The sequence below is a fragment of the Peromyscus maniculatus genome, chromosome 1 (genome assembly GCF_049852395.1).
Source record: "Peromyscus maniculatus bairdii isolate BWxNUB_F1_BW_parent chromosome 1, HU_Pman_BW_mat_3.1, whole genome shotgun sequence".
Taxonomy (NCBI): domain Eukaryota; kingdom Metazoa; phylum Chordata; class Mammalia; order Rodentia; family Cricetidae; genus Peromyscus; species Peromyscus maniculatus.
The window spans coordinates 149,406,646-149,420,319 of NC_134852.1; positions in this window are offsets into that span (position 1 = coordinate 149,406,646).

A 13,674-nucleotide genomic window follows, 5' to 3' on the forward strand; every position below is an offset into this window, starting at 1 on the left:
TTGTTTTGTTTGGAGTGCTGAGATTATACCCAGGGCCTAGCACATGCTAGGCAAGTACACTGCCCCTGAGCTCTGTCACCAGACCTTGTTGGATGTGTTTTCAGACAGATTCACTGTGTAACCTAGGCTAGTCTTAAACTTTGCATCCTCGTGTCCCATCCCCCCAGGTGTTGGGGTTACAGACAGCTCCACCACTCTCAACCGAAATTTTTCTTTCTTACAGTGCTGGAGATCCAGCCTAGGGCCTTCCAGCTGCTAAACACATTCTCCACTACTGAGCTCCAGCACCAAACCGCTTTGTCTCAACCTTGGAAGTGCTGGGATTACAGGCATACCTCCACACCATGCAAGAAAGAAACAAGAGCCGTGGTGCTGCTTGGCTATAGACTCACCATGTCTTGCATGCCCAAGGCCCTGGGTTCAATCCCCAGTTGCATAGTTATGTGTGCCTGAATAACAAAGGGAAAAAGAAAATGACCTGGAAATTCTCTACACAGTATACTAAAAAAAGAAAATAGAAAAAACGTGGATTAGAAGTGTTTAGGAATGTTATAAGTAGACATGTTTATTATTTTTTATGAATTAGGTACATTTAATAAATAAGGCTCAAAATTTCCTAAGGTCTGTTCTAGGTAGCAGAAACTCTCTTGAAGATATTATGTCTAGCCTCTTTGTCTTTCCCAACTTTGGGTTTTGTTTTTTTTTAATAACTTATTTTTTTAATTATAATGATTATTAATAACATTTGTGGTGTATCTCTGTGAATTAGAGGCCAACCTGGTCTACATGGTAAGTTCCAGGCCAACCAAGTTACTTGGTGAATCCCTGTCAAAAGAAAAGAAAAGAAACCTATCTGGGAAAACTTTACAGTTCCTGAGTGAAATTCCCAACTTACCCCTTAGTTAGGGTTTCTATTGCTGTGAAGAGACACCATGGCCATGGCAACTCTTAGAAAGGAAACACATTTAATTGAGGTGGCTTACATTTTCAGAGGTTTAGTCCATTATGAACAGGGTTCAACAAGGTAGTGTGCGGGCAGACATGGTGCTGCAGAAGTAGCTGAAAGTCCTTAGATCTTGACTTGCAGGTAACAGGAAGTGATCTGAGACAGTGAGCATGGCTTGAGCCTATATGAGACCTCAAAGCCCACCTCCACAGTGACACATTTCCTCCAACAAGACCACACCTACTCCAACAAGGCCACATCTCCTAACAGTGCCACTCCCTTGGGGGCAACATTCTTTCAAACCACTACATACCCCATACCCATTGAAAGTCTCAGTGAATCCTTCCCTCAACTGCCACAATACCCCAGACACACTCACCTCCATTCATGACTAAACAAATAGTGCCAGTAGTGTAGCTCAGAAATCTGGGACATTTATTAACAACTTCTAGCCAGCTGTGGTGTACTTATAATCCCAGCACTTGGGATGTCGGCCAGAAAGAGTTCCAGGCTGAGCTTTACCAACATAGTGAGTTTGAGGCTAGCCTGGTCTACATGAGACGCTGTCACGATAAATAGGTAGATAAATAAATAAATAACATAAATAAAACAAGGGCCTTGGAGATGGCTCAACAGGTAAAGGACCTTGCCATTGAGTCTAACAACCTGAGTTCAATCCCCAGAATTCACATGGTAGAAGGAAAAATCTCATGCCCATAAGTTATCCTCTGACCTTCACTTATACCAAGAGCATGCACATGCACATGTTAATAAATAATAAATGCAAAAATATTTTTAAATTAAAAACCTCAGAAAATGTTAAGTTCTTTATTTTATTCATTTATTGAGATAGGATTGTCAGGCAGGTGGATCTCTGTGAGTTCAAGGCCAGCATGGTCTACAAAGTGAGTTCCAGGACAGCCAGGGCTACACAGAGAAACTCTGTCTCAAAAAAAAAAAAAAAGAAAAAAGAAAAGAAAAAGAGAGAGAAAGATGGATCTCACTGTGTAGCCCTGGGTGTCCTGGAACTCACTATGTTAACAAGGATAGATCCACCTGCCTCTACCTCCACCTCCTTAGTGCTGAGATTAAAAAGCATGGTTCCCCACACTGGGCTAGTAATTTATTCTTTAAAGAAATTATAGTTGACTGTATGTCGCAATTCACACCTATAATTTTCACATTCTAGTGGCCAAGACAAGATCATAAATTCATTAAAATGTATTTATTTACGCATGTGTGGGAATGCTCATGCCGTGCTCATTTATTGAGGTCAGAGGACAACTTAAAAGAGTTGGTTCTCTCCTTCCACACCATGAGTCCCTGCTGACAGGCACTCTTACCAGATGAGTCATCTGGACAGCCTGAGCCATGTAGTAAGATCACGTATAGGACACTGTCTTTATTAGGGTTTTCTATTACTGTGAAAAGACACCATGACAGCAACTCTTATAAGGAAAACATTTAATTGAGGGGACTAGCTTACAGTTTCAGAGGTTCAGTCTGTTATCATCATGGCAAGGAGCATGGCAGCACGCATGGAGGAATAACTCGGAGTTGTACATCCTGTGGGCAAGAGGAAGTTGTCTGAGACACTGGGTGGTATCCTGAGCATAGGAAACCTCAAAACCCACTTCCACAGTGACACACTTCCTCCAGCAAGGCCATACCCACTCCAACAAGGCCACATCTTCTAGTGGTGGCCCACACGTGTAATTGAAGTCTGTGAGAGGTAGCGGCAGGAAGATCTTCTGTTCAAAGTAAAATCTGAGTTACAAGAGACTGTCTGGGGGGAAAAAAAGAAAGAAGACTAGGGATATAGCTAAGTGTAGATTTCTTCCCTAGCACGTATGAGGTCCTGGGCTCAATCTCTAACACTGACAAAAAGAAAAAGAACAGAGTGACAACCGCCCAGAAACAAGGATCAAATTATCCTAAATGACTTTCTACCACAAAAAAAGCACATTTATTTATTTATTTATTTATTTATTTATTTAATGTTTTTGAGACAAGGTCTCTTTATGAAGCCAAGACTGGACTCCAGCTCATGGATGGCAATATTCCTGTCTCAGCCTCCATGACACTAGGATTACAACATGGCTCTTCCACACCCACTTAAGGTTATAGAAACTTTGACAGTCACCAAACAGAAAGCCAAGAATCAATGTGTTGACAGAATGCATAGGTGAGGGACAGGAGGTGAGGGTGGGGAGATCAGAGGATGGTGGGAACATCTGGGTTTAGACGCCATCAGTGTCAAGTTCTGAGCCTGAGGGCAGGGAGGCTAGGCAGGCAAGGTGAGCTATCCATTCCAAGAGTGTTACCCTTAGCTAAGAGGATGTTAGGGCAGATCCTGGGGTGGATAGTGAATACCTTCTAAAGGGAGCTAACGATAGCCTGAGACCATTTGGGCTCTTGACTTACAGCTTTCCATCTCCAAAGTCAACATGCTCTCAGCCAAGGTCAGCCATTGCCAGGATCTTGAACGTAGGTTCTGCTTCTCCCGGACCTCAGTTCACAAAGCATTATCCTAAGGGAATACACGTGTGAAAATAGCAGTTGGAGGGCTGGAGAAGAGGGCTCAGAGGTGAAAAGCACTGGCTGCTCTTACAGAGAACTCAGGTTCAATTCCCAGAGCCGCATAGAGCAGGGGTTCTCAACCTTCCTAATGGGCCGACCCTTTCATACAGTTCTTCATGTTGTGGTGACCCCCAAACCATATAGAATTATTTTCGTTGCTACTTCATAACTGTAATTTTGCTACTGTTATCAATCGTAATGTAAATGTGTGATATGTAAGATATCTGATATTTGCCAGGCGGAGGTAGCGCACGCCTTTAATCCCAGCACTCGTAGGCAGAGGCAAGCGGATTTCTGTGAGTTCAAGGCCAGCCTAGACTACAGAATGAGTTCCAGAAAAGGTGCAAAGCTACACAGAGAAACCCTGTCTCAGAAAAAAAAAAAAAAAGGTATCTGATATTCAACCCCTGTGAAAGGGTCATTCAAACTCCCAAATGGGTGGAGACCCACAGGTTTGAACTGCTAACATAGAGGCTCATCACAATAACTCCAGTTTAATGGGATCCCACACCCTCTTCTTGCCTCCTTGGGCACCGGGCAAGCAAATGGTATACAGACATACATGAAGGCAAAACCAAACTCAGTAAGTTAAAAACAAGGGACTTTGTTAAAAACGGGGGGGGGGGGGGGGGGGCAGTATAGTTGTCAGGGCCAGGATGGAATGTGGAGGTCAGAAGACAACTTGGTGAACTCTGTTCTCTCCTTCCACTGTGCATAGGTTCTAGGCAATCAAACTCAAGCCAGGCATTTTTTTTTTTTTTTTTTTTTTTTTTTTTTTTTTTTACCAGCTGGTCCATCTCACTGGCCCCTGCGGACCTTTTTTTTTTTTTTTCTCTACCTTATTCATAACAGTAGCAAAGTAAGTATAAGAAGTAACTGACATGATCAGCTTTATTTCTTCTGTATCCTTCCAATCCATTTTAAAATCAACTCCTCTGCCCAGCTCCCTGGCACACTTATTCTATGTTATCATGAAGTGTTGCCTGACTCAGGACCAAAAATAGCAATGCCAATTAAGATCTTTAAACTAACTTGGTGTGTGTGTGTCAGGGGGAGCATGCCTTTAATCCCATCACTGAGGAGGCAGAGGCAGGTGGATCTCTGTAAGTTCATGGCCAGCCTGGTCTATAGAGCTAGTTCCAGAACAGCCAAGGCTACACAGAAAAACCCTGTCTTGAAAAACAACAACAACAAATGAAAATTTAATAGGAAGATTAAGGTGGTTGTAAGGTTATCTGTCATAGGGTAGTCTTATCTAGACCCTTAATATTCCCGTTATATGCCCTTCAGTAACTCCACACACACATCAATGAGGGGCCACTAGGCTGTCCCTCTTTATGGAAGCTCTGCCTATAACCAAGGCAAGCATATCTTTTTTGTTTGATGTTTGAGACTGTTTTATTTTGCTTTGAGATAGGGTCTCATGTAGCCCAGACTGACCTCAAATTCACTATGATTTTGAGCTGCCTATCAGATTACAGTCCTGCACCACAACATCTGGCCTTGAGGTGAGCTGTTTTCCTTTACGTGGAGTGTCTACAGTCTGAACCAGAGCAAGCAACTGGGATGCAGACTACATCAGGGTGGAAGCTAAGTGGTGACTCTCCACGCTCACATGTGGGGTGTGCCATCCTTTCCACAGTCTCCTCTTCTCACTCTCCCTTTATGCTCACACTTAAATTTATACTGAAGCTTGTTTCTACTCTGGGCACAGGAAGTAGAAAGAGAGTGATGCCTTAATTTTGGTTCTGTTGCTGGATAAAATAGGCTGATAAAAAGTAGCTTTGAAAGAAAGGATTTATTTTAGATCACAATCCCAGGTTATGGTCTACCACTGCCAGGAAGTCCAAGCAGGGGCCGTGCTTCTGTCACACCATAGCCACAGTCATGAGTAAAGAAGGTGTGCACCTAACACTCTGCTTGCTTCCTCTATGCTTGTAAGGTCTAAGGCTCCAAACCTAGAAATTGTGCTTTGCACCTTTAGGCCAGGTCTTCCCATAGCAGCTAAGGCAATCAAGGTAATCCCTCCGAGGTATTCCACACAGGCCAAGCCCATCTAGAAAATTCCTCATTGAGATTCTGGTCTCAGGTAATTCTAGGGTGTGTCAAGTTGACAATTAAAATTAACCATTGGGGCTGGAGAGATGACTCAGGGGTTAAGAAGACTGGGTGCTCTTCCAGGACCAGGGTTTAATCCCCAGTACCCACATGGTAGCTCACAACCATCTGTAACTCCAGTTCCAGATTGATGCCCTCTTCTGGCCTCCATAAGCAATACACATTTGTGGTCTGCATTCATACACACAGGCAAAGCACCCTTACACACATAAAATAAAAAGAAATCTTTTTAAGGGAAGGGCCTTGGAGAAATGGCTCAGCAGCTTGGAGCACTTGCTGCTGAACCCCAGTTTTGATTCCCAGTGGCACATCCACCTGCAATTCTAATCCAAGGGGATCTCACATTCTCTTCTGGCTCCCAATGGTACCTACATACACCTGGCAGACTCTTACGCAGACATACACAAAGATAAATAATTTAAACATAAATAAAAAATAGAACTAACCATCACAGAAGACCTCTCTGGCAAACAGTACAGTTTTCCTGAGCACAGAGCCAGAATAAAATTGAGGGTTTGGATGGCCACACTGGCCACGGCATAATAATTACCATAGTGACAGCCCAAAGCAAAAAGAAGATACGGTGCATGAGCCAAAGGTGGCAGAAGTGACAGACGTGACTCTCACCCAGCTGGGAGAAGTCACAGGGCACTGGGAGAAAGGGATTATAACAAGGGTTTGTTTCTCCATAGTACAGAATCAGAAGTGGGTAACTGAAATGAATCCTGCCCTGCTGGCTGTTTCCAAGAGATGTGCCTCTGATGTGGGAGATAGGAAGGGTAGCTTAACGCCAAGGAGCCTTCTGGGAGTCTTCCACCTTTCTGGCAGGACTCTCCTGCATCAAGCCGTACTGACCACTTTGTTCTGGCTCCTTCCCTCCGCCAGGAAAACACCCACTTTTCCAGGAATTCACAGTGGCACCTATGCCACACAAAGTTATTTTTAGAAGCTGGCGTGATGAAATATTCAGAATTGTAAACAACATGCACACACTTTAGGTCCCAGGTTTGTACTTGTGCAGCGTCCCAGGTGGCTCCCAAGTGAGATCCCTGGGGAAGGAAAGGGTGTTCTTTGAGAAAAGCCTGGACTGTACTTGCCAGAGAATGTTCAGAACAGGAAGCAGCTCGGGCTCTGAAAGCCAGACACAGCCATACCCAGGCTGAACAGTATCCCCGGGGACCTATCAGGGAGTGCTAGGCTGCTGCGGCCGCTGCTGTTTATTTGTCCTTGCTTGGTGAGGCAATAACTTCAGGCGTGCTGCACCGAGATTGCAGAAGTGGAGTAACTAGTCAGATGGCCTGAGACCAACATGTTGACGACTGTCTCAGGACGAAACGTGCCCAACCGCATATCTGTCATGTGGCTCAAGGCACACATCCATCTCTGTAGGGCCACACGGTGGCCATGGAGTGAGGAAATGGGAGGCGACTATCTTAAGGAAGAAAGGGTTTTTATAGGGAAGGAAGGGAGGTGCCAGGGGGCTGTGAGCAGGAAAATGACACTGGGCAGTTTCCAGACCCTCTCTCCTCCCTGTGTGTCTCTTTTTTTCTCTCTGCCCAAAACATTTCAGTTGACCTTGATCTTTTGGGACAAATTCCTAGCATTCTTTTTCACACTTGTTTATTTGCTTGGTTGGATTTTTGTTTGTTTGTGACAGTATTAATACGTAACCCAGTTGGCCTCAAACTAGCAGTCAATCCTCTTGCTTCATCTTCCAGAGTGCCAAGATCCCACCACACCAGGTACAGTAATCACTTGCCTTTATTTGTTTGTTTTTAATGAGGCAGGGTCTCTTGTATCTCAAGCTGGCCTGAAACTCACAATATAGTGGAGGGTGCTCATGAACTGAACCTCTTACCTCTACCCCTCTATTCCTGAGTACTGGGATTAGAGGTGTGGCGCTAGGGATCAAATCTAGGGCTCTATGGATACTTGGTTTCCAGCATACTACCACATTCCTAGCCCAATCCTCTGCTTATTTTACAAAAACAAGCCTTTTGCCAGGTGGTGGTGGCACACGCCTTTAATTCCAGCAGGCAGAGGCAGATGGATCTCTGTGAGTTCGAGGCCAGCCTGGTCTACAAAGTGAGTTCCAGGAAAGGCACAAAGCTACACAGAGAAACCCTGTCTCGAAAAACGAAAAAAAAAAAAAAAAAAAAAAAAAAAAGCCTTTTCAGCTTCACAGAAAAACAGAGCATCAAGTACAGAGATTTCCAAAATGCCCTTGACAACCCCACCCCCACACGCACAGGCTTCCTCTAGCAGGATCCTCACCAGGGTGGTGTCTCTGTTAAACCAAAACCCTACAGAATCACCGTTGCCACCCATTGCCTCCAGCTCATACTGTTTTAGGTGCATGTTCTGGATCTGACAAGTGCAGAATGGCATGGGTTACCATTTAAGTCCCCACCCTCTGCCTCAGCATCCCATCCCCTGGCAGCCCCCACCTTTTTTTTTCCTGTCTCCTCAGACTTGTCTTCTCCAGAATACCATGGGTTGGAGCCTACAACATAGCATTTTCAGACTGGATTCTCTCCATAATGTATTGTTTGTTTGTTTGTTTGTTTTACAAAAAGGGTCTCACTATGTAGTCCTGCCTGGCTTGGAGCTCACTAGGTAGACCAGGTTGGCCTTGAACTTATAAAGATTGGACTGCTTTTGCTTCCTCAGTGCTGGGATTGAAGGTGTATGCCACCATGCCAAGCCCAGAAATGTGTTTTTTTAAGTTTTTTTTAAATGTGTATAGGTGTTTTGGCTGCATGTATGTCTATCTGTGCCCCATATGTATTCAGTACCTGAGAAAGCCAGAAGAAGGCATCAGATCTGGAATTGAAATTACAGACAATTAATGAGCCACCAGGTGGGTGCTGGGCATTGAACTCCGGTCCTCTCCAGCTCTACTGAAGTTGTTCTTAAGGGTCCTCTATGCCTTTTCCTGGCTCAGTAGCTCATTTTTGAAAACCCTTCCATTGTCTGGACGGAGCACAGTACTTACTCCTTCACCTACTGAAGGATACCTCCATGCTCTCCAGCTTTGGCTGTTACCACCACAGCCTCCATGAACACCAATGTGCAGGCTTCTGTGAGGATGCAGTCTCTTCTCTTCCACCCCAGCCCTCCTCTGAGCTCTCCCACATCTGTCCTGCTCTGCTAACACCCAGTCTGGCCCCATTCTCCTGACAGGACGCGCCTTGCTCCAGACACAGAGTAAGCATTTCCTCCTGACTCCTTGGCATCATTCCCTTGTTAGCTCCATTTCTGGGCATATGCTATCTTAAGAGGATGCAGTCTTCACAGGACAGACTTTTTCAAATCTCAGGCCAGAAATCTTAAAAACACAGGTACTGGTTTCTGATGGTTATGTATTGCAATAGGTTTTTGTTGTTGTTTCTCTGTGTAGCTCTTACTGTCCAGGAACTTGATCTGTAGACCAGGCTGGCCTAGACCGCAGAGATACACCTGCCTCTGCCTCCCAAGTGCTGGGATTAAAAGTGTGCAACACTATGTCACTTTGTTTTTTTGTTTGTTTTCTTCTTCTTCTTCTTCTTCTTCTTCTTCTTCTTCTTCTTCTTCTTCTTCTTCTTCTAGACAGGGTTTCTCTGTGTAGTTTTGGAGCCTTTCCTGGAACTCACTCTGTAGCCCAGGCTGGCCTCGAACTCACAGAGTGTTTGTTTTTCAAATAGCAGCAGCTGTGGCTGATGATGAAAATATATAAAAACACCACATGGTTCCCCCCAACTCATACCATTACACATTCTCTCACCTTGAGCATTGGGGATACTCTCCAGCTAGAAGGAAGTAGCTGCCAGTGCTGGTGTTTCAGCTAGATTTAGGGTAGATAGAGAGCCTGCCACTGCAGAGGTTTGCCAGATCTCAAATGGAAACCATAGCATAGCCTCATGGGTGGAGATAGCAAGAGAAAAAGACATCACCATGCTGCTCTGCTGTTTACTCCTGTATGAGCACAGTAGATGATTGTAGATAGAGTTTTCTTGTGCTGGTGAACACTACCAAATAATCGCTCAGAAACTTAATATTGGTTGTAAATGCTCGGCCAATAGCTCAGGCTTGTTACTAGCTAAGTCTTACATTTTAAATTAATCCATATTTCTTACCTGCACTTTGCCACATGGCTCAGTACCTTTTCTCAGAACAGTATGCCTATCTTGCTTCTCTCTGCATCTGTCAGTGACTCTCCTGACTCTGTCCTTCTTCCCATCAGTATCAGTTTGGCTCTTCTGCCTAACTTTATCCTGTTGAGCTATTGGCCAGTCAGCTTCTTTATTAAACCAATCTCAGCAACATATATTCACCCAGTGTAAAGGAATATTCCACATTTGCCCCTTTTTGTCTAATTAAAAAGGAAAGTTTTAATTTTAACATAGTAAGATTATATACAACAAAAAGTTATCAAGTAAGAATTATAGTTACAATATCTAGTTCATTTGTATTTGGCAAAATTAGAGATAATACTCTATTATCTATCTATTTTATCTTTGTGACACTAAAACTTTATACTTAATTTACCTTTTATCATAACTAAGGAAGACTTTGACTATCTAGTCTTCAACTTCATCCCCCAGAAGGGTGAAATGTTAACTAATGACAGGGACATCTGGCTGCCTGGACAGTCACCCTAAGTTCTTCTGTGACACTGGGGCATCCAACGTTGGCCTACAGGCCTAGTATATCTGACAGACATTTCTGAGAAGCAGGAAAATTTGAAAGACTGTCCTACCTTGTTTATCAGTTGCTTTTTTTATATCCTGCTGGTCCAGTTTGGACAGTATACTGTCAGCAGTTGAGGCAAGGGCAGTTTCTTTGCCCAAATGGCTAGCTTTTTCCATAAAGAAAGCAAACTCCATACAGAATTTCTTCGATGCCCATCATCTTCTCTGAAGTAAATTGGTCTTTCCAGGAGCAGACAAGTGTCACTGTCATGAAAAGCCTTAGGTTATTAAATGTATTAAATGTCATATTCTGTAGATCTTTCAAGCGTTTGAAGACCATCTATCTATCTAAATATATCTGTGTATGATCTTGAAAACATACCTAACATAGTGTAAGTTTGACTATTATAGATGACTATTAATCTGTATTTTTAAATTATGTATTACATTTTTAAATGAGCTGAATAAACATAATACCCCAAACAAGAGTAGAAACATAATACAGTATAACAAAATTAAATTTGTATCAATAAACCAAAATCCATACCAATGTAAAATATTTTAAAGTTAGTTTTTTAGTTTAAAAGTAGATTCAATAATTTGCCCTTTTATCTCATCATTTCTATATCATATCCCCCTTTTTTTTCTTTAGAAAGAGATCTTTTAATTTAACTCCTTTGTTTAGCTTTTTTTTTTTTTTTTTTTGGTTTTTTGAGACAGGGTTTCTCTGTGTAGCTTTGCTCCTTTCCTGGAACTCGCTTTGGAGACCAGGCTGGCCTCGAACTCACAGAGATCCGCCTGCCTCTGCATCCCGAGTGCTGGGATTAAAGGCGTGCACCACCACCGCCCGGCAAGCTTTTTTTTTTTTTTTAACTATAACCAATAACAACTTATAACCAACCCCTGTTAAGTGATAATAAACATCTATAACCCATGTTTTGGGAATTTGGGTGTCGTTCTCTAGACAACTTCCTGTTGTTTGGAGATGCTGATACCTTTGGGGGAATCTTGAGAAAATCAGGATAATTGTTAAATCTTGGCTGGAGTAGTCTGTGAGGTTGGGTTATCTCATCCATCAAACTTGAAGCTGTTCTGGATGCAGAATTTGGAGGAAATTGTAACAGAGGCACTCTGAGATGTTGGATAATCTGGGCCATCTGTTTTTATTGGCATTTTTTCTTCTTATTCTGAAAATATGTGAACTTTTAAAGGTAACATGCATTACAAGTATGGAATATGTGGTGTGCACAAGTCAGTTAAAGATGATTTTTTTTTGTTTTAAGTTTGAGCAGGTAAAATATATGTCATGTGTTTTATAGTTCTAGTTTTTGTTTTGTTGTTGTTGTTGTTTAATGCCTGTAGACAAGATTTCAGGGAGTCTTCCCTGATCAAACCTGATTTTCTTTTTTTTTTTCTTTTTCCATTTTTTTTTTTTTTTTGAGTCAGGTTTCTCTGTGTAGCTTTGCACCTTTCCTGGAACTTGCTCTGTAGCCCAGGCTGGCCTCGAACTCACAGAGATCCGCCTGCCTCTGCATCCCGAGTGCTGGGATTAAAGGCGTGCGCCGCCGCCGCCGCCGCCGCCGCCGCCGCCGCCGCCGCCGCCACCACCACCCGGCCAAACCTGATTTTCTTTAACCGGAAATGAATACACAGCCTCTAATTTCCTGTGGAAATAAAAGCACAACCTCTCCCCCAAAGCAATACACCTTTTGACTTAAATTCTGAATTCAAGACATTTTCAAAATACATAGGTTGATTTAATCTAACAGCCCTCATAATCCAGTGTGTCCTAGCAGCCAAAAATTTCAAAGACAACACAATGACATACAGGATCCAGACTCTGTGTTTTCCATCTTTACATGTTTTTTTTCTTTTATAATACTTGACTCCCTTTTTAAAGACTTTAGTTTATTATTCCTTTTTTGTTTGTTTGATTTTGTTTTTGTTTGTTTGTTTGTTTTTTTCTGAGACAGGGTTTCTCTGTGTAGCTTTGCGCCTTTCCTGGATCTCACTCAGTAGACCAGGCTGGCCTCGAACTCACAGAGATCCACCTGCCTCTGCCTCCCAAGTGCTGGGATTAAAGGCGAGCACCACCACCGCCCGGCAGTTTATTATTCTTTTTTTTTTTAAGATTTATTTATTTATTTATTACATATACAGTGTTCTATCTACATGCCAGAAGAGGGCACCAGGTCTCATTATAGATGGTAGTGAGCCACCATGTGGTTGCTGAGATTGAACTCTGGACCTCTGGAAGAACAGCCAGTGCTCTTAACCTCTGAGCCACATTTCCAGCCCTTATTATTCTTAAACTATTTTTATATACGCTTTCTCTTCTTTCTCCCAAGCACACTGTAACCCCTTCAGCATTTTTTGGGGGGGGCATTTTTTGTTTGTTTGTTTGTTTGTTTTTTTGGTTTTTCAAGACAAGGTTTCTCTGTGTAGCTTTGGAGCCTGTCCTGGATCTCGCCCTGTAGACCAGGCTGGCCTCAAACTCACAGAGATCCACCTGGCTCTGCCTCCGAGTGCTGGGATTAAAGGCGTGTGCCACCACCGCCGGGCTGCTTGGTACCTTTTCTCAGTAGACATGCCCATCTTCTCTCTGCATCTGCTGGTGACTCTCCTCACTCCACCCTTCTTTCCATCATTCTCAGCTTCGCTCTTCTACCTAACTTTATTCTGTTAAGCTATTGGCCAGTCAGTTTCTTTATTAAACCAACCATAGCAATGAATATTCACAGTGTAAGGAAATATTCCACAGGTGATAGAAGGGACGTGGAGGATGTCAGAACAAAAGGCAGCTGTGTCACTAACTCTGACATTTATCCTCTGTTCTCTTCATACATCAGCCCCATAGACCACTTCTTGGCTTAGGTATAGCTCCCTCAAAAACACCAGTCAGGACTCTCCTGACTACTTCTATAGGAGCTACCTGAACCCTGAGCCTTTAGGGAGACCCCCACCCCAATACATGGACTAGGCACACAGAGCTGTATCCAGACTTTTTTCTTTTGACTGCTAGCTCCCAAATAATGACACAGAGACTTCTTATTAATTATGAAAGCTCAGCCTTAGCTTAGGCTTGTTACCAACTAGCTCTTATAACTTAAATTAACCCATTTATATTAATCTAAATTCTGCCACATGGCTCGTACCTCTCCTCTGTATTATATATCCCCTGTCTGTGTCATTCTCTCCCCCTGCCACGCCCCAAATTCTTGCTCCAGATTCTTCTTGCCTAGCTATTGGTCATTCAGTTATTTATTAAACCAATCAGAAGGTGCCTTGGCAGAGACATATCTTCACAGTGTACAAAGATTGTCCCACAACATTTCCCTATTTTTGTCTAAATAAAAAGGA